We start from the raw sequence: 18956 nt of genomic DNA on the forward strand, positions 1-18956 counted from the left end.
TCAAGGCCGTGTGGAGAGCATCAATTAACCAGAACATTCTTTGCCACGTTCTACTTTTAGAGTGAAGTGAGTTTTTTGTGCTGTGATTCCTAGAGCAGAAAAATGGAAACAAACAGTTTAGAAGGATGTCAAAAACTCCTTACTGAAAGCAAAAACAAAACCAAATATAGGAGTTAAAAAAAAATATATGTATTGAAGACTGAGCTAATGCCTATGTAGTAGCCCTTACCATGTGCTAGATGCTGTTCCAGAATTTATGGATATTAACTCGTTTAGTCCTCACTGGGATCCAATGAGGCTGGTGTTGTTATTCTCATTCTACAGATGAGTGAAACCGAAGCATTCAGAAATTACTCTTTTGTACAAGCTGGTAAGTGGCAGTGCAAGGAACCCTGGTGGCTCAATGGTTGAGCATTCAGCTGCTAACAGAAAGGTTGGTGGTTTGAACCCACCCAGCGACTCTGCAGGAGAAAGACCTGGAGATCTGCTCCCATAAGGATTATAACCTAGAAAATCCTATGGGACAGTTCTTCCCTGTTGCATGGGGTCACTAGACGTTGGAGTTGACTTGACGGTACCACCACCACCACCAAGTGGCAGCATTCGAATGCAAACCCAGGAGGGTTGGCTCCAGAGTCTGTGCTGCTGTCCTGAATGAGCCTTCAGTGTGTGTCCTGCAGCTGCCCCAAGAAGGCAGCCAGTTCCTTGGCAGTGCTCCATTTACTCTGGGCTTCGTTGATACACTCCCCTCTCTCTCTCCAACGCCGTGAGCACAGCGCCTTGTGAGGTTCAACAGGAATAGACCATCAGCATTTGCAGCACTGACTGTATCTTTGTGACCCCCACAAGGGAGGGAATTCTGTAAATGACTTTGTTAAGTCAAATGTGGCATGGAGTTGGGAGAAGGCAGAAAAGTGGAAGGAAGATGCTCAACAACACAGACCCCTGCCAAGGCATTTCTGGAGGAGCAGGGAGGGTGTGTTGGAGATTCCCCTTCAGTGTTTGCCATTCTGATTTTGCTGGGATTGATACTTGATGCCTTGTTGGAAATGACTTTGGCTAGAAGATGGCGTTTCCAGGAAAGAGACTGGCTAGCTGGAATCCCGCTAGCTTGGATCTGGACCGTGTTTTTGCCTTGAGGGGCACAGTGGTTGAGTGGAAAGAGCATGGGCTCAACTAGGAATCAGGCACGCCTCTGTTTGATTTCCAGATTTGGTGACGTTGACCATTCAGAGCTGAATTTTCCCATCTCTAAAATGGAGATTGTAGTGTCCAGTTCACAGGAATGGTTTAAATGGGCACACAGTGGGTGCTCAGCCACGTGGGTGCCCTCCACCCAGTCCACACATGACCCCGGGCCTCCCAGGCTCCTCTGGGCAGTAGGAGAGTCTGCATTAGACTCCATCCTTGTCGCTTCTCCCCACCTCCTCATCACTGCGCTCTGAGAAGCGTTGACAGATTTCCTGTGGCAAACAAAACAACACGACTGTTTATCAAGCGCTTGGACTAAGCTCTCAGATGTACTGCCAAGTGAGAGTTGAGAGGGCAGGAGGAGAGGCAGAGAGAAAAAAGGCAACTTCCTTGTATTTGTAAAACAGAGTTGATTTGATCTGAGTGTCACCCGGGACAGTGGCTACAGAACATCCAAATGTCACATTCTCTGGAGTCCTTTGATTGCCTTCCCCCTCAACCATGCATGAAGGCAGAGGACATGCTGCTAGAGGGAGTGCATCAGCTTGAAACTGAGAACAGGGAGCATCCCTTAGACAGTAGGTCTGGGGGGAGTGTCTGCACCAAGGGAAGCAGACTGGTGTGGCTCTCTGGGCAGAGCAAGCTCAGCTGCCATAGGTTTTTGGGAACTTCCCGCAGGGAGGGAGCCCCAGGCAGTTCAAAGCCTGCATTTGAGAAGGAGTCCTGAGTCACCTGAATGTTTTCCGGGTGGAGCCCCTCCTCTGTGTTTTCCCTCTAGAAAAACAGGCTGACAATGAGGTGCGGTACTGTTATCCAGAGTGACAGGGATGACTGCCCCCAGTATATGCTAGAATTCTTGAGGAAAGAAAACGGTTTTCTCATGTCATCAGATTCTCACCTCATTGTCAGCCTGTTTTTCTAGAGGAAATCCTGTCAGCTGATGCCCAAAGAGGAATGAGGCTCACAGGACTAAGTCAGCCTCCAACTTTCCACCAGCTGCAGGGACACAGCAGTTGTGATTGCACAAATACTCCTCAGACTGCCTGGACTCTCTCTAGAGTCCACCCTTCTCTCCAAAGCTGCCTGGGGACTGAGCAGTGAGAGGCAGGAGGGGGATTTCCAGGGACTGCTGCTGTGGGGCTCACTCTGATATGGTAACTACTATGCACTTCACACTCTCCCTGTTTCCTCTCTGGAAGGCAACCCAGGCCATATGATGGGACAATGACTGCCCCATCCATGTCACAGGGGGCAATGACTGCCCTGTCCTGGGTGCATGGGGCAATGACCACCCCATCCTGACTTGCCTCCCAGGGGGAAGGCACACTTGAGTGACCTGGATACTGCTCAACAGTCATAGGCCATCTAGTCCCCTACATTTGGGCCACCAAGGCAGGAACTGACTAATTCTTGTCAAAAATCTCTGCATGAGAAGTATGTGCAACCACCATGGCTGGTGTGATTCACGGAAAGAAGCTCTTGCAATCAGGAAGGCTTCCAGGAAAAAAAAAAATCTTCCTTGACTTTTCCTGGGCCTGCACAGTCGACTGGCTCCTCCCCTTCCCTCCCTGCCTCACCAACACAAAAGAAGTCGACAATTGAAAATAAAGGACATAGTTCTCACCCTTCTCCATGTAAATATCAGAGTCCAGCCTGGTTGGCCAAACAAATACTTGTGGGATGACACCTCCTTGCCCAGTACATCCTTCACTTTTATCTTCAATGGAAGATGAAAGGTCTTCTTTTAGGGCCTGCAGCAAACTGAAATCATTCTGAATTCTAATTTTGCTGGAGAGCTGGGCGAGTGTAAGGCCACAATGCCATGAAGGCACCATATTAAATGCCTTGCTCTGGGAAGGGTGTTTATAGCATTTCTATCAGGGTGCCTGGTGGTGGTTGGGAGTTGCTGAAATAACCTTCTCTTAAAAACAGGAGACTTGGCCTTAGCCACAGCTGGAAATTGTCCAGAGGTACTGTTGCCCGAGCGACAGAGATGACCTCCACCCCAGCCCTGGAAATTATTCTCCTACATCTCACTGCTCAGTCCCCGGGCAACTTTGGAGAGAAGAGTGGACTTTAGAGAGAGTCCAGGCAGTCTGAGGAGTATTCGTGCAGCCACAACTGCTGTGTCCCTGCAGCTGGTGGAAAGTTGGGGACTGACTTAGTCCTGTGAGCCTCATTCCTCTTTGGGCATCAGCTGACAGGACTTCCTACACCACCCCAACATCTGCCTCCTGAGTCTCCACCAGGCAGAGGACTCTCCTCAGAGAGCATGCCTAGGGCCATTTTCCCAAGCCACCCTGGGGAGAGCTCAGCCTAGGCCCAGATCCGGGGCATCGTCACTTGGACTCATGGGGTCCTCTCCTCTCGATGGGGAAATGGAGTTGAAAGCAGAAGCCTACTAAGCACACATTAACATGTTCGGCAACCTCATCCCACCCACATGGTTTGCCCAAGTCTTGCTATACTTTTTTCCAGTGTTAGCATCTTCAGATTGCACTGTGTGTTTTCTTGCATCCCTCCATCAATCTAGGGCAAAACTCCTCTGATCTGGGCCAATTGGGAGGGTAAGGAGACTCTCTAAATGGATAAAAATTCTCAGTTATAGCATTTTGCTTCAACAAAGTAATGCAGTATAATCTCTTTAAAGTAAGCCAAAGCTACAGAATGAAACTTGAATAGTGGCAAGACAGTGGGAGAACTTGAGGGGGAATGCTACCTCCTTCTGTAATAAATATGATTGATCGAGTGATTGATTTCCAGTGCAAGACAGGTGTTCCCAGGGCTGTCCTAACAGAAAGCTCTCACGTGGGGATCCCCTCAGTATCTGTTGGTTCTCTGCAGGACCTTTGACTTCCTTACCCAGGAGCTGCTTCTCCAAACACTGTCTCCTCTCTCCTTTCCTTCAGCCCTCTCCTCACCCACCCACTGCTGTATTTATGCACATAAAATTGGGCTTTTAACAGCAGGTGTGGGGCTCTGGATATGAAATGTGGGTATAGATAAGGTGACTCCTGGAAATTCAGCTTGGCATAGACATGGAATCACAGTCATTCTCTTCCAGGAATTTCCTTTTCATCCTCCTTTAGATCCCTTCTTCTGCCTGCCTAGTCTTGTCTGATTTCACCTTTTGGTGCAGGCATTTTGTTCTGCATTTGCAGGCTTTGGCGAAGTAAGGGCTTTGTTCCTCTGCGTCCTCTGCTTTAGATCGGCATTGCTCTTCCTCTCAGCTGTCTGGACTCCAGCTCAGCATCATCCTGGGAATTCATTCACCAAAAGTCCCTGAGCTAGCCACCCTTGGTTCCTTCTTGCTCATCCCATTCTGCATTCTTCCCACTGTTCAAGTCTAGCTAGCCCCTTTGTAAGGTCCTCTCTCCTACTTGGGGGAATGGAATTGAGTGCAGAAGCCCACTAGGTACATATTAATATGTTGGGCAGCCTCATTCCATCCACGAGGTTTGCCCAAGCACTATTTTTTCCAGTGTTAAAAAACCAAACCAAACCTGTCACTGTTGAGTAGATTCTGACTTATAGTGACCCTGTAGGACAGAATAGATCTGCCCCATATGATTTCCAAGGAGTGGCTAGTGGATTGGAACTGCTGACCTTTTGGTTATCAGCTGAGCTCTTAACCACTACGCCACCAGGGCTCTTTTCCAGTATTAGTGTCTTCAAATTTTGCTGTGCATTTTCTTACATTACTCCACCAATCTAGGGAAAAATTCCCCTGATTTGAACTAATAGGGAGGATAAGGGAGACTCCTATAAATGCATTAAAAATCTGAATTATAAAATTTTGCTTCAACAAAGAAATGTAGCACGATCTCTTTATAGTAAGCCAAAGCCCCCATAATGGCCTATACAACCCTGCATGATCTGACCCCAGGTACCTTTCCAATCCCTTCTCCAACTCTTCTTCCCCTTGCCCACCCTCCTCCAGCTCGTTGACCCCCTTTCCATTCCTTGAACAACGCTGGCTTACTCCCTCGTCAGGGTCTTTGTCATGTCTGTTCTATCTGCCTGGGACACTGTTCCCCTAGCCATGGCAAACTCTCTCACTTATTTCAGCTAATTAAAGAGATCTTTTCTGTCCAGGAAGCCCTTCTTTGTCCCTTACTTCAAGACTTCCTACTCCTTAACACTATTTTTCCAAAGCCCGTATCACCTTCTGACAGCATATATATATACATACATATGTGTTCCTATGTGTGTGTTTTTGTTTGTGATCTACCTCTGTCTACTAGACTGTAAGTTCTAAGAGCGTAGGATGTTCATCTGGTCTTTTTTCGTTGCTCAATCCATAGCGCCTTGAACATGCCTAGTGCAGAGTGGACCTTCAGTAAATATCTGTTGGTTGAATGAGTAAAAGCAGGTATGGAGTTTCAATGGATATCAGCAGAGGAACAGAGAAGGATTTTGAATTAGCACATCCAGGAACAAGCCCAGACAGTGCTGGTCTAGGAGTTTTTTCCTGATTGCTGGAAAGTCTACAACTTGCATGTTATCCAAGACCACACAGAATGTCATTAAAATCAGGGCTGAGACTAGAACTCTGGGTTCTATTTCTTAGTGCAGGCCTCCTTCTTTCGTTCCAGAAAATGATTTCTTCTCTTAGGTGGTTAAATAAAAAAAACATACCCCGAAATCTCCTTTACAGTACTTAATTTGCTTAGCAAACTCTTTTTGTGGGTAGAACAAAGGGAGCTGCAACTGAACCAGAGAAGGGCCATAGATTTAGAGCCAGTAGGATTTGAATGAGGGTGTTTGCCGAGAACCCTGTGGGGAGAAAGTCTTGGTTGCTGATGGAGACTTGGACATCTGCCTCAGTAAGTTCAGTTGAGTTCCTCTGCAGGAAGCTTATCTTATAATCAAGCTGGCAGTCATCTGGATTTCTCCATCCTGTTCCTCCAAATAATTGCTTGTTCTGCTTTATCCAGCCTCACCCTCCTAGTTAGAAAAAAAAAAAAAAAAAAATGATGTTCCAGCTCAAAAATACCATACGTCTATGAGTCTCTTTCTGAATTTGCACCAAGAGCTTGTGCTTGCGATGCATTGCAGCCAGTTGTCTTGGTAAATAAGCTGGAAAATTAGCCTGGAAAATTCTACCCAATGCTCAAGTCTGAGTTTGGAGGGTTTAAAGAAGAGCCTCGATTTGAGAGTGAGAAGAAGGGGAGCAGGTTGGTTTTATTTACTAGGAGAGAGATAATGATAATAAAAAAGGGGAAAATCAAGGCTTACTTGTTCAGGTATGTGATTGAGAAAGGCCATCAGCAGAGGGCTGAAGAGCTTGTTAGAGGTCACCAGGCCATTATAACTGAGATTAACAGCTGCCTCTTGAAATGGAAAGGAAATAGATACAATCTCAGGGGGATGATAAAATTGAAAGATTCCAATGTGCCTGGGTGAAAAAACATAACTTCGTAAAAATCCTACTTGGGTGAACCTCCTTTATGATAACTATCTTCCCCTGCTATCCATGATAGGATGGGGGGTAGGGGGAGTGGGGCATTGCCAGGAGCCAGAGGTCAGGGGTCAGAGAAAAAACAAAGCTGAGTGAAATTTCAAGCTCCTTGGCTTCTTGTCAGGAGCAACAGAGCTGCTGACTTTTTAAGGCAAGGGAAAAGGGAGAGACCAGGAATGGTAAGCCCAGAGGCTTAAGTTTTCTAAATTTCCTAACAATCGTGTGCTTTAAAAATCATTAGTGTGTGCATGATACTGTGATATATGCTCTCTGGGGAGATTGAGTCTACAACCTACTCTCATGGATTTGAACACTTCAGCCACACTGGGTCTTATGACTGAGTGGGCCTGATGCATTTTCTGTTTCCTAAACTTCCATTCTGCACTGAGAGGACAATGGTAGTATACATGTATATCCAAAAACCAAGCCCGTTGCCATCGAGTGGATTCTGACTCCTAGCAACTCTGTGTACAACAGGACAAAACACTGCTTGGTCCTGCGCCATCCTCACAAACATTGCTATGTTTGAGCCCATTGTTGCAGCCACTGTGTCAATCCATCTCTTTGAGGATCTTCCTCTTTTTTGCTGAGCCTTCACTTTACCAAGCATGATGTCTTTCTCCAAGGACTATTCCCCCCTGATAACATATCCAACACACATGAGATGAAGTCTTCACATCCTCTCTTCTAAGGAGTAGTCTGGGGATACTTCTTCCAAGACAGATTTTGTTTGTTCTTCTGGCAGTCCACAGTATATTCAGTATTCTTCGCCGACACCATAATTCGAAGGCATCAACTCTTCTTTGGTCTTCCTTATTAATTGTCCAGCTTTTGCATGCATATGAGGCGCCTGAAAATACCATGGCTTGGGTCAGGTGCACCTTAGTCTTCAAGGTGATATCTTTGCTTTTTAACACTTTAAAGAGGTCTTTTGCAGCAGTTTTGCCCAATGCAATACATCGTTTGATTTCTTGACTGCTGCTTCCATGGGTATTGATTGTTGATCCAGGTAAAATGAAATCCTTGACAACTTCAATTTTTTCTCTCTTTATCATGATGTTGTTTATTTGTCCAGTTGTGAGGATTTTTTTGTTTTCTTTATGTTGAGGTGTAATCTATACTGAAGGCTGTAGTCTTTGATCTTCATCAGTAAGTGCTTCAAATCATCTTCACTCTCAACAAGCAAAGTTGTGTCATCTGCATATCGTAGGTTGTTAATGAGTCTTCCTCCAATCCTGATACCGTGTTCTTCGTCATACAGTCCAGCTTCTTGGATTATTTGCTTAGCATACAGACTGAACAAGTATGGTGAAAGGATTCAACCCTGATGCACACCTTTCTTGATTTTAAACCCTGCAGTATTCCCTTGTTCTGTTCAAATGACTGCCTCTTGGTCTATGTACAGGTTCCATGTGAGCACAAGTAAGTGTTCTGGAATTCCCATTCTTTGCAGTGCTAACCAATTTGTTATGATACACACAGTCAAATGCCTCTGTGTAGTCAATAAAACATACGTAAACATCTTTCTGGTATTCTTTTCTTTCACCCAAGATCCATCTGACATCAACAGTTATATCCCTTCTTCCATATCCTCTTCTGAATCTGACTTGAATTTCTGGCAGATTCCTGTCTATGCACTGCTGCAACCAATTTGAATGATTTGCAGAAAAATTTTGCTTGCATGTGATATTAATGATACTGTTTGATAACTTTGGCATTCTTTTGAATGACCTTTCATTGGAATGGGTACAAATGTGGATCTCTTCCAGTCAGTCGGCCAGCTAGCTGTCTTTCAAATTTCTTGGCACAGATAAGTGAGAGCTTCCAGCATTGCATCCGTTTGTTGAAATATCTCAATTGGTATGCTATCAATTCCTGGAGCCTTGTTTTTCACCAATGCCTTCAGTGCAGCTTGGACTTCTTCCTTCTTTACCATCAGTTCTTGATCATATGCTACCTCCTTAAGTGATTGAACGTCGATCAGTTCTTTTTGGTACGGTAATTCTGTGTATTCCTTCTATCTTCTTTTGAAACTCCCTGGATTGTTCAATATTTTGCTCATAGAATCCTTCAGTATTGCAACTCGAGGCTTGAATGTTTTCTTCAGTTCTTTCAGCTTGAGAAATGCCTAGTGTGTTCTTCTCTTTTTGTTTTCTAGTTCCACTTTTTCACACATTTCATTATAATACTTTACTGTCTTCTTGATCCACCCTTTGAAATCTTCTGTTCAGCTCTTTTACTTCATCATGGCTTCTGTTCGCTTTGGCTCCTCTATGTTTCAGAGCAAGTTTCAGGGTCTCTGCTAACATTCATTTTGGTCTTTTCTTTCTTTCCCGTCTTTTTAATGGCCTTTTCCTTTCTTCATGTATGATGTCCTTGATGTCATCCCACAACTCGTCTAGTCTCCAGTCATTAGTGTTCAATGAGTCAAATCTATAATTGAAATGGTCTCTAAATTTAGGTGGGATATACTCAGGGTTGTACTTTGGCTCCCGTGGACTTGTTTTAATTTTCTTTAGCTTCAACTTGAACTTGCCTATGAGCAATTGATGGTCTGTTACACAGTCAGCCCCTGGCCTTGTGACTGATGATATCGAGCTTCTCCATTGTCACTTTCCAGAGATGTAGTCAATTTGATTCCCGTTTATACCATCTGGTGAGGTCCATGTGTGAAGTTGCTGTTTATGTTGTTGAAGAAAGGTATTTGCAACGAATAAGTCATTGGTCTTGCAAAATTCTATCGTGTGATCTCTAGTATTGTTTCTATCACTGAGGCAACATTTTCCAACTACTTGTCCTTTGTTTCTAACTTTTGCATTTCAAGCACTGGTAATTATTGATGCATCTTGATTGCATGTTTGATAAATTTCAGACTGTGGAAGTTGGTAAAAATCTTCAATTTCTTCATCTTTGGCCTCAGTGGTTGGTGAGTAAATTTGAATAACAGTCATATTAACTGGTCTTCCTTGCAGACGTATGGATGTTATCCTATCACCGATAGTGTTGCACTTCAGGATAGACCTTAAAATGTTCTTTTTGACAGTGAATGGGATGTCGTTCTTCTTCAATGTGTCATTCCTGGAATAGAAGACCATATGATTGTCAGATTCAAAATGGCCAATACCAGTCCATTTCAGTTTACTAATGCCTAGAATATCAATTTTTCATTTTTGACAACTTCCATTTTCCTAGATTCGTACTTCATACATTCTGTGTTCCAATTATTCATAGACATTTGCAGCTGTTTCTTCTCATTTTGAGTTGTACCATATCAGCAAATGAAGGTCCCAAAAGCTTTACTCCATACATGTCATTAAGGTTGACTCTACTTTGAGAACGCAACTCTTCCCCAGTCATATTTTGAGTGCCTTCCAACCTGAGGGCCTCATCTTCTGACTCTGTATCAGACAATATTTCGCTGCTATTCATAAGATTTTCTCTGGCCAGTTTTTTTCAGAAGTAGGCTGCTAGGTGTCTCTTTGCTGGAAACTCCACTGAAATCTGTCTACCATGGGTGACCCTCTGGTATTTGAAATACTGGTGGCATAGCTTCCAGCATCACAGCAACACACTAGCCACCACATAGGACTGTCTTAGTTATCTAGTGCTGCTATAGCAGAAATACCACACGTGGATGGCTTTAACAAAGAGAAATTTGTCCTGTCACTGTCTAGTAGGCTAGAAGTCTAAGTTCAGGGTGTCACCTCCAGGGGAAGGCTTTCTCTCTCTGTTGGCTCTGGAGGAAGGTCCTTGTCATCAATCTTCCTTTGGTCTAGGAGCTTCTCAGCACAGGAACCTCAGGTCCAAAAGACCCTCTTTGTGCCGTGCGCTGCTTTCTTGGTGGTAAGAGATCTCCAGATCTCTGTTTGCTTCCCTTTCCTTTTATCTCTCGTAAGATAAAAAATGATACAGGCCACACCCCAGAGAAACTCACTTTACATTGGATCAGGGATGCACCCTGAGTAAGGATGTTATGTCTAATCTTACCTCATTAACCACAAACAGAGATTAGCATTTACAACACAGGAAAATTAAATCTATCACAAAATGGAAGACACTGGGAATCATGGTCTAACCAAGTTGACACATATTTTGGGGGATCACAATTCAATCCATGAGAATGACAAACTGACAGATGAGTGATGGAGATACATGTATATGTATACACACACACACACACACACACACACACACAGAAGGCCTGTATTTCTCCTTGACAAAACATCAAGGGTGAATGGAATTGTTCACTCTTTTAAAATCCTCTGAACCAAACCTTGAGTTCCTTTGTGGGAAGCTGGTTGACTAACAAATTAAAGGGAAGAGTGCTTAAAAGTGACTGAACCATATAGTGGTGTCCCCTCGGCTTGGCCCCGCATTGTTCCAGCTGCTTGTGCTCTGAAAGTGACCCCCTGAGCCATGAGTGGGCCTGACAGAGGGTCTAGAGGGTCGGGGGTGTTGCTCTTTCTGCTGGCTCCTGCTTTAGACCCCATAGAAAACCTGCGAACTCCTGGCCATTTCCGTCAGTGGCCCCCATTATGGCCTTCTTCTTGGGGTAATTTGCAACTTGTAAAGGATTTCTCTAACTCCTTTGTTTGGGCTTAAAAAAAAAAAAGCCATTAACTTTGCATATGAACTCAGAGAGAAATCACAGGAAGAGTGGCCAGAAAGAGAAGCATTCACAGAGAAGGCTGGAGGACAGCTTTTCTCTGTCACTTTTCCTTCTCACCTTTCTTGGCTCCTTCCTTGGGTCTGGCTTCCCTCCACATGCTGGAGATTGCCTCATTGTAAGAGATGGATGAACTTTGGATGGGCTCCAGGATGTATTCATCCTTTGGAGAATTCTGTGCATGGCATGTACTGAAGTGGAGTGTCCTTGAGGGCAGGCTAAGGCACTGAGGAGTGCTAATGAGCTCTTCACCACCTGAGAAGTAATTGTTAGTTGGGGCCTTTTGGCTGGTGGCTCCCCCAGGATGAGCAACGTCTTCTACTAGGCCCTTGGGGAAAAGTGTGAGTGAGAATGTCTGCCTGGGAGCCAGGAAAGCAAGTCTTGGTACAGGTCACTTACTTTCTGTATCTCTCAGTTTATTCTCCTCCCAAATGAGTGGTTTGAACCAGGTGATGGGCAGGCAGCTCAGGAAATATGCAAAAGATGGAAATCGGTTAGAGCTGTGGAAGGCCAACTCGAGAAGACGGGCTGTGTCAATGCAGACCAGCTCAATTTTCAGGTCCTTCAATAAGCTCTAGCAGTGTGACCTTGGAAAGCCACTTAACTTCTTCTATAAGTCTCAATTTGTCACCCATAAAATGGGGTTAAATGACATTTACTTCAAAGAGTTATGGGTATTAAATCAGGTGATGTGCATAAAGTGCCTAGCATAGGTCTTCGTGCGTAATAAAAAAATGAAGGTTCTTTTTTATTTCCCTTTTCCTAAGGCATAGGCTCACTGCTTACTCCTACACTCGTCTCATTCAGTTGTTGAACCAAGCTTGAGAACTGGGAAGCACGTAGATGGGCTGCACTAGTTCAACTCCTTGTAGAAACGTGTTCACTGGAGGACATTCTAGTATTTTACTCTTGGTTCTACTGGAGGATTGCTATAAGTCACAGCCACTTGATGAAGGTCTCTGCATTGGCTACAAACCCATTCTAGAAGACATTGTCCATTATAGGCAATGTCCCTTACATAAAGATAGATGTGATCTTAGACTTTGGTGCAGGAAAAACAGCCTTCCTTGATGTTAGCCCACTATGAAACAAATTGTATTTCCCCTTTTTGTTTTGGTGACCAGAAAACTCAATTAAGTTTTGTGCTCAGGAGCTGTAATGCCTGAAATACTTGTTCCACCCAACCTTCTTTTACACATGCCTCAAGGAAGCCTCCTGTAACTCCCCAAATCTGGGGAAGGGTTCCATGTCAATGCTTCTGATCACCCATCAGGACACTAACAGGCTGATCGTCTCATTCCATTTCTCCCAACACACACACACACACACACACACAACTTTAAGTTCCTTGTGGTCAGAGTGTGGGTCTTTTGGCCCAGCGCACCCAGCACAGAGCAACACTCTGTATCTGGAATTTATGATATACTTGGAGTCCTTGGGTAGTGCAAACGGTTCATGCATTTGGCTGCTAACCAAAAAGTTGGAGATTTGAGTTCACTCGAAGGTGCCTCAGAAGAAAGGCATGGCAATCTACTTTGAAAAATCAGCCTTTGAAGACCCTATGGAGCACAGTTCTACTCTGATACACACAGGGTAGCCATGAGTCAATGTCAACTCGATGGCAACCGGTATGATAAACTCAATAAATTAATAAATGTTAAATGAAGAGATGCACGAATGAACAAATGGTGAAAGAAAGCATTTTAATTTAGGTTTCAGGCATGATTATGTGTCTTCTCTGTCTACTCCACGGGTTTCATTCTTGTACAATTTGGTATTTTACCTTATTGCACACCTTTATTAAAAGCACATCTTTAAACCTTTTCAGAGTTATGTGGGGTGAGGGTGTAAACAAATGACTAATTAAATATCTCTTTCATGAGCTCTTCTTTGCCCTCTCCAGGCAGTGAGCCTCTTAGTGCTCAAGGGCATGGACTTTGGAATACAGCAGATTGTGCATTCTTGTCCTGGCTCTGTCACTTAACAGCTGCGTGAACTTGCACAAGCCACTTCACCTCCCTGGCCCTCAGTTGCCTTATTTATAAAGTGGAAGCCATGACTTCTACCTCATTGGGTTGTGGACGATTAAATGAGACCATGCCAGTGAAGCATGTAACAGAGCACTTGGCCCATAGTAAGTGCTCAGCAAGTACTGGCTACTTTACGATGAGCTAAAGAAAGTCCCCGGCCAGTGACAGCATGTGGCTCCTGTGTCTTGCTATCTCATGTAAATGTAAGCTCCTCACTTGACCCTCCTCTTATTTAATCTTGACCGCTTAGCACTTTGACTCTGAATAAATGGCTGAGTCTCACTGGTGAGAAGGTGCAGGCAACTCTCAGTCTGGTTCCTAGCCTTGCTGCACATAGATCTGGGAGGGGGTCTTGAAATTGAGTGGTCTGACTCTCCATTTTATGGTTGCAGAAATTGGGGTCAATTCCTCCTTGTTTGAGAAATCGAGGCAGGTGCAGCAATGGCCCCAGGCTGCACTGCTGGGTTGTACCCGAATCAGGCCAGGAACCTTGGCTCCTGACATCAGACAAGTCAACCTCCCCTCGTGCTGCTCCACCTGGCTGTCAGCAGAGATGCTCACCAGGGGCATCTTGTGAGCCTGGACAAGGACATTGGCCCTCAGAGGCATGTGGCTACTGAGAGCTCCCTAAAGCAGCAACAGTGACGATAGCGGGAGAGCCAGGCCAGCCCCAGGTTGTATAATTACCCTGTGGTGCAGGCATAGAGCTTGGTGCTTTCAAAGTGCTATTTCACAGCCATTATCTCATTTCGTCCTCGAAGGGACTATGTGAGTAGGCTGGGCAGGTATTTTCATCTGCATGCTATGTGAGAAGCTTGAGGGCCAGAGAGATTAAGTGATGGGTTCGAGATCCCTCTGCCAGTTCGCGGCAGAGCTGGGATCAGACCGGCAGCCTGGACTCCCGGTTCCATACTCTTGGCCCTGTGTTAGCAGGAGTGCCAGAAGGGACTGTATCTGGAAGTTGGCACCATCTCTGAAGTCTGCTCTGAAGAAGGGCTGAGCGAGCCCATACCACACAGCCTGCAGAAGCTGGCGGGGCATGGCCTTTTAGTGAGGCCGCCTTTGCTCATGGCTTACGGGATGTGTTGGCATCAGGGAGACTGGGGGCTGACTTTGAGGGCCTTGATTTGTCTCTGGGGCTGGGTTCAGAGTCAAAAGCTCCGACAGGCAGTGCTGCCAAAGACGGTATTAGTGGCATGGTTGGGGGGAGGACAGCGTGCAGAGAGCAGTGCTCTGAAGTTTGCCTCTGAAGCTGTATCATGTGTACACACACATCCATTCTGAGCAGGCACGCAGACACGCGCATGGATTTGCATTTAGCAATTTTCCAAAGGCGAATCGCAGTGTAAAATTAAATCTACGTTTAAGGGCCTTTAAAGCACAACCTATTTATTCAGCATCTCTTTATGAAGTCCTCACCAATTTATAATCTATGCGGTAACTCACTCTACGTTGCCGAGAGAGTCGGGTGTTAACCCTTAGTGAGAAGAGACACTCCTCTCCCTAGAGAGAAAGTCTCAGCTCCCGGGGCTGTAAGACAAAAAAGGCCTGGGAGATGCTACTCAGTCAAGGAGGCACCGGCAGGTGGACATAGGATAGGGGAAGTGTCCCGCCTGCCAGCCTCCCCTCTGCCTGGATGGCCTACTTCTCCTGGTCTTCTGGAAAGCTCTTGATGGCCAGGAGCCTGAGATGCAGGGAAACATATTTATCCACTCGATAACATACCCAGAGTCTATTATGGTGCAGTTAATGTGCATTAAAGATTGGAGATTAAAGTCTACCCAGAGGTGCCTCCAAAATAAGGCCTGGCAATCTAATCCTGAAAAATCAGCTATTGAAAACCCTATGGAGCACAGTTCTACTCTGACACACAACACGGGGTCACCGTGAGCAGCAATCAATCTGATGGCCACTGGTACTATGTGCTGGCCCCTGAGGACACCGAGAGGATCTACCTCCCAAAAGTCCTGATGAGGCCAGGTCAGGAGCCTAAGCTTTCCTGTCCAGCGTGTGGGTGATGGCTGTCCGTAATCTCACACCTCGGCCTTCTCCCCACACCCTTCCCAGAGAGGGAGGAAAGACTTGGCAACTACCCTGGAAAGAGCCCCAAGCCCTGGTCTATCCTCTTCTCCTTGGGTCCTCAATCAGGCTCTTCTCTGAAAATTTTAAATAAAGTCTGATCTAGAGGGGAAATTCCTTCCTCAAAACTTGGGTTCATGCAAATAGCCTTCTGTGCTGTCTCATTCTAGAGAATGACTCAGGCCTTAGGGGGTGTTTCTTCAACTCCTGTTGGGCAACGTTTGTGCTAAGTATTTGTCGTCTCAGTTACATAATTGGGCCCTTGTCAGCGTTTTTTCTATGGGACCTTATGGAAGTTGGGGCTGCTGCTCACTAAGCATTTCCGACGAATGCTGCAGAAAGCCCACTCTGCTAGGATCGTGCTTTCTGCCCTGCTGGGCTCTGTGGGCCACTGGGGTGCTAACAGGGACACGAAATCTTCCTGAACACACACTCAGGCATTCTCTATTACTCAGGCAGCTGCTCGTTCAGGAAACTCTTGAGTCCATCTGCAGAGGCAGGACTTGGCAATGAACTCTGGCCACAACTGGAGGAGGAACAATACTGAGAAGGGGCAGAGCGCTGTAGAAAGGCCTCTCCTTATAGGAAATGCCCGTGCCAGCCTGAGCCAGGTGGCATCCTTTGGCTAAAATGCAAACATCCACTGAAAAACTCAAGCTTTAAACCCCATGAACTAAATTTTTTTTTTTTTTTTTTAGCTTACATTAATTGAGGGCTTCCCAGGCCCCAGATACTGGGCCAGGCATTCTACACCTGTTACCTTGCTTATTTCCTTTAACAGTCGTGTGAGGAGGTGTTAGTTTTTTTGCTCTTTCACAAGTGTGGAAATTGAGGCTAAGGGAGGTTTAATAACTTGTCCAAGGCCACTTAGTTGTGGTAAGAGGTGGTAGTGGTGGTGGAGGTGGGAGAATGGGATTTGAACCCAGGCCTGCCTGCTTATTGCTTTGTTTGTGCGTTCATTTTTATAAACACATTTTAGATGTATTCTATGTGCCCGGCACTGAAATGCAGATGAAGTCCTTGGTCTGGAGAAGCTCAGAACCTAATGGGAAAGGTCTGACATGTATCTGACGCGGCAGAGTAATGGGCACAGCCCTGGGGGCTCTAAGGAGGTTGCTAAGTGTGACTGTCAGGGTACAGGGTCAGGGTGGCTTTGTGGTGGTGGTGGTGGGGTGCTTGAGCTGAGCCTGAAAAACTAGGCAAGAGGTGCCAGGCAGGGAAGGGGGAATGTCAGAGGGAAGGGCATGTGCAAATGCACAGACAAGCGAGATAGACTGCTGCCTCTGGAAAACTAGAGCTGTTTGGTGTGGCTGGAATGAGATGGATACTAAAGCTAACATGGGGCTCATACATCTGGGGGATGGGAGACAAAGGGAAATTTCTTGGATCTCGCCGTTTTGCTGAGAGCCATCACTGGTATCCAAAAATGCCTCTCTCTATAACCTTTAAAACTTGAAACCCATTTTGCTTGCCCCCTTTGGTGTCAATGTCATAGAGCTCCACCGCTTGCATGAAGCTGTTGCAAACTGCTGAACTCAGCTACATGTGCTGGGGTGTCTGAGAATCTATACCTTGTGTAAACCTGGGAATACTGGTGGTTCAGTGGTAGAATTTTCACCTCCCATGTGGGAGACCTGGGTTCCTTGCACCTCACGTGCAGCCACCACCCATCTGTCATTGGTGTTTTGCATGTTGCTATGGTGCTATGAGTCGGAATCGACTCAACCGCAAACAACAATGATGCTGAAAGGCTTCAGCAGAGGTTCCAGGCTAAGACAGACTAGGAAGAAAGACCTGGCAATCTACCTCCAAAATACAGCTGGTGAAAACCCTATGGGTCACAACAGTCTGATCTGCAACTGATCATGGTGATGATGCAAGACCAGCAGCATTTCATTCTATTGTTCGTGAGGTTGCCATGAGTCAGGGGCCAAGTGGATGACAGTTAACAACAATAACAACTTCCCTCTCCAGCCTTAGCCTGTAGGAAGTGCTCACTAAATTTACGTGTATCTTGTTTTCTTGTGTCCCTCCCCCTCAACGATATTGTGCAATCCTAGTCCTAAATTGGATCTTCGGGGGATTATGAAATTAGATCAGCATGTACTGCTAAACTTCCTCAATGTTCCTCATGTCCTCTCAAAAAGTCTCAAATACAGAAATGAACTTGAAACAATTGGGCAAACTTTGGCCACTTCAAGTACTCTTGAAGCAGGAGTGGCTGGGGGAGCCTGGTCTGACTTAACAATGACCACATCGCCTCCATCACACAACTGCCTCAGCCTCCAAAAGCTTGGCAGCTGGAACTGATTCTCTCTTCTTTCCTTTCTCACCCCTGCCACCCAGGCTTTTAGATGGGAAGACCCAATATTATAAAGATGTCAGTATTCTCTCTATAAATTATACATTTAACAGCATATTAATAAATATGTCAACAGTTTTTTTTTTTTTCCTGGAACCAGACAAGGTATTTCAAAGTTTATACAGAAAAATAAACAAGCAAAATCCCCCAGAATTTCCCGAAAAACGAAGAGTGATGTGGGAAGATCAGCCTTATCGGATAACGGATAACGTACACACCTTACATGGCCTCAGGAATTTAAGCAGTGTGGCGTTGGCATGGGTAGATAGACTAATGAAACGCAAGAGCAGCACTGCTGTAGAGCCAAAGATATATAGAAATTAGCAAATGATACAGATGGTATCTCAAATCCACATGATAAAGATGGGATTTTTAATAAAGGATAATGGGACAACAGAATGGCCATTATTGGAAAAAGATAAATTTGGCTCCATACTTAGTATCATAAAAAAAAAAAAAAGATTTTTTTTTTTAGGAAAATCTTCAAATGGAGATTTAAATTGAAAAAAAAAAAAAAAAAGACCCAAACATAAAAATACTACAAAGACACACAGAAATCATCTTGAAGTGGGGATTGCCTTTCTAACTATGATCCAAAATCTAGAAGCCATGAAAGGAAAGATGGGTTAATTTGACTACAAACAAATTAAAAAAAAATCTGCATGTCAAAAAAAAAAAAAGATACCATAAGAAGAGTCAAAAGGCAAATGAGCTGAGGAAAAAGTATTCGCAACTCAAATCTCAAAGAGCTAATCTCTCTAATATAAAAAGAATTAGACATTGAGAAGAACAAGATTCATAACCCAGTAGAAAAATGGGCAAAGGACATGAACCTTGAGTTCACGAAAGAGAAATGCAAATTGTTCTTCACTGTTTGAATAGATGCTCGATCCATTCATAATGAAAGAAATGCAAATTAAAACTACTCTAAAAGAGCCCATTTCTCATCTCTCAACTTTGGACAAAATCCTAAATCTTGACAAAACACAGTGTTGGCAAAGTTATGAGCAAACATGCACCCTCCGTCCCTGCTGGCAGGAGTGTAAAATGGAATAACTCTATGGAAGCGACTAAGTCAATATCAACCAACATCAGAAATATCCCAGTTCTGGAATCTATCCTATAGTCACACCTGTACAAGTATGAAATTACACGTGTACAGAGTCA

This window comes from Loxodonta africana, chromosome 19 (genome assembly GCF_030014295.1).
Source record: "Loxodonta africana isolate mLoxAfr1 chromosome 19, mLoxAfr1.hap2, whole genome shotgun sequence".
NCBI lineage: Eukaryota > Metazoa > Chordata > Mammalia > Proboscidea > Elephantidae > Loxodonta > Loxodonta africana.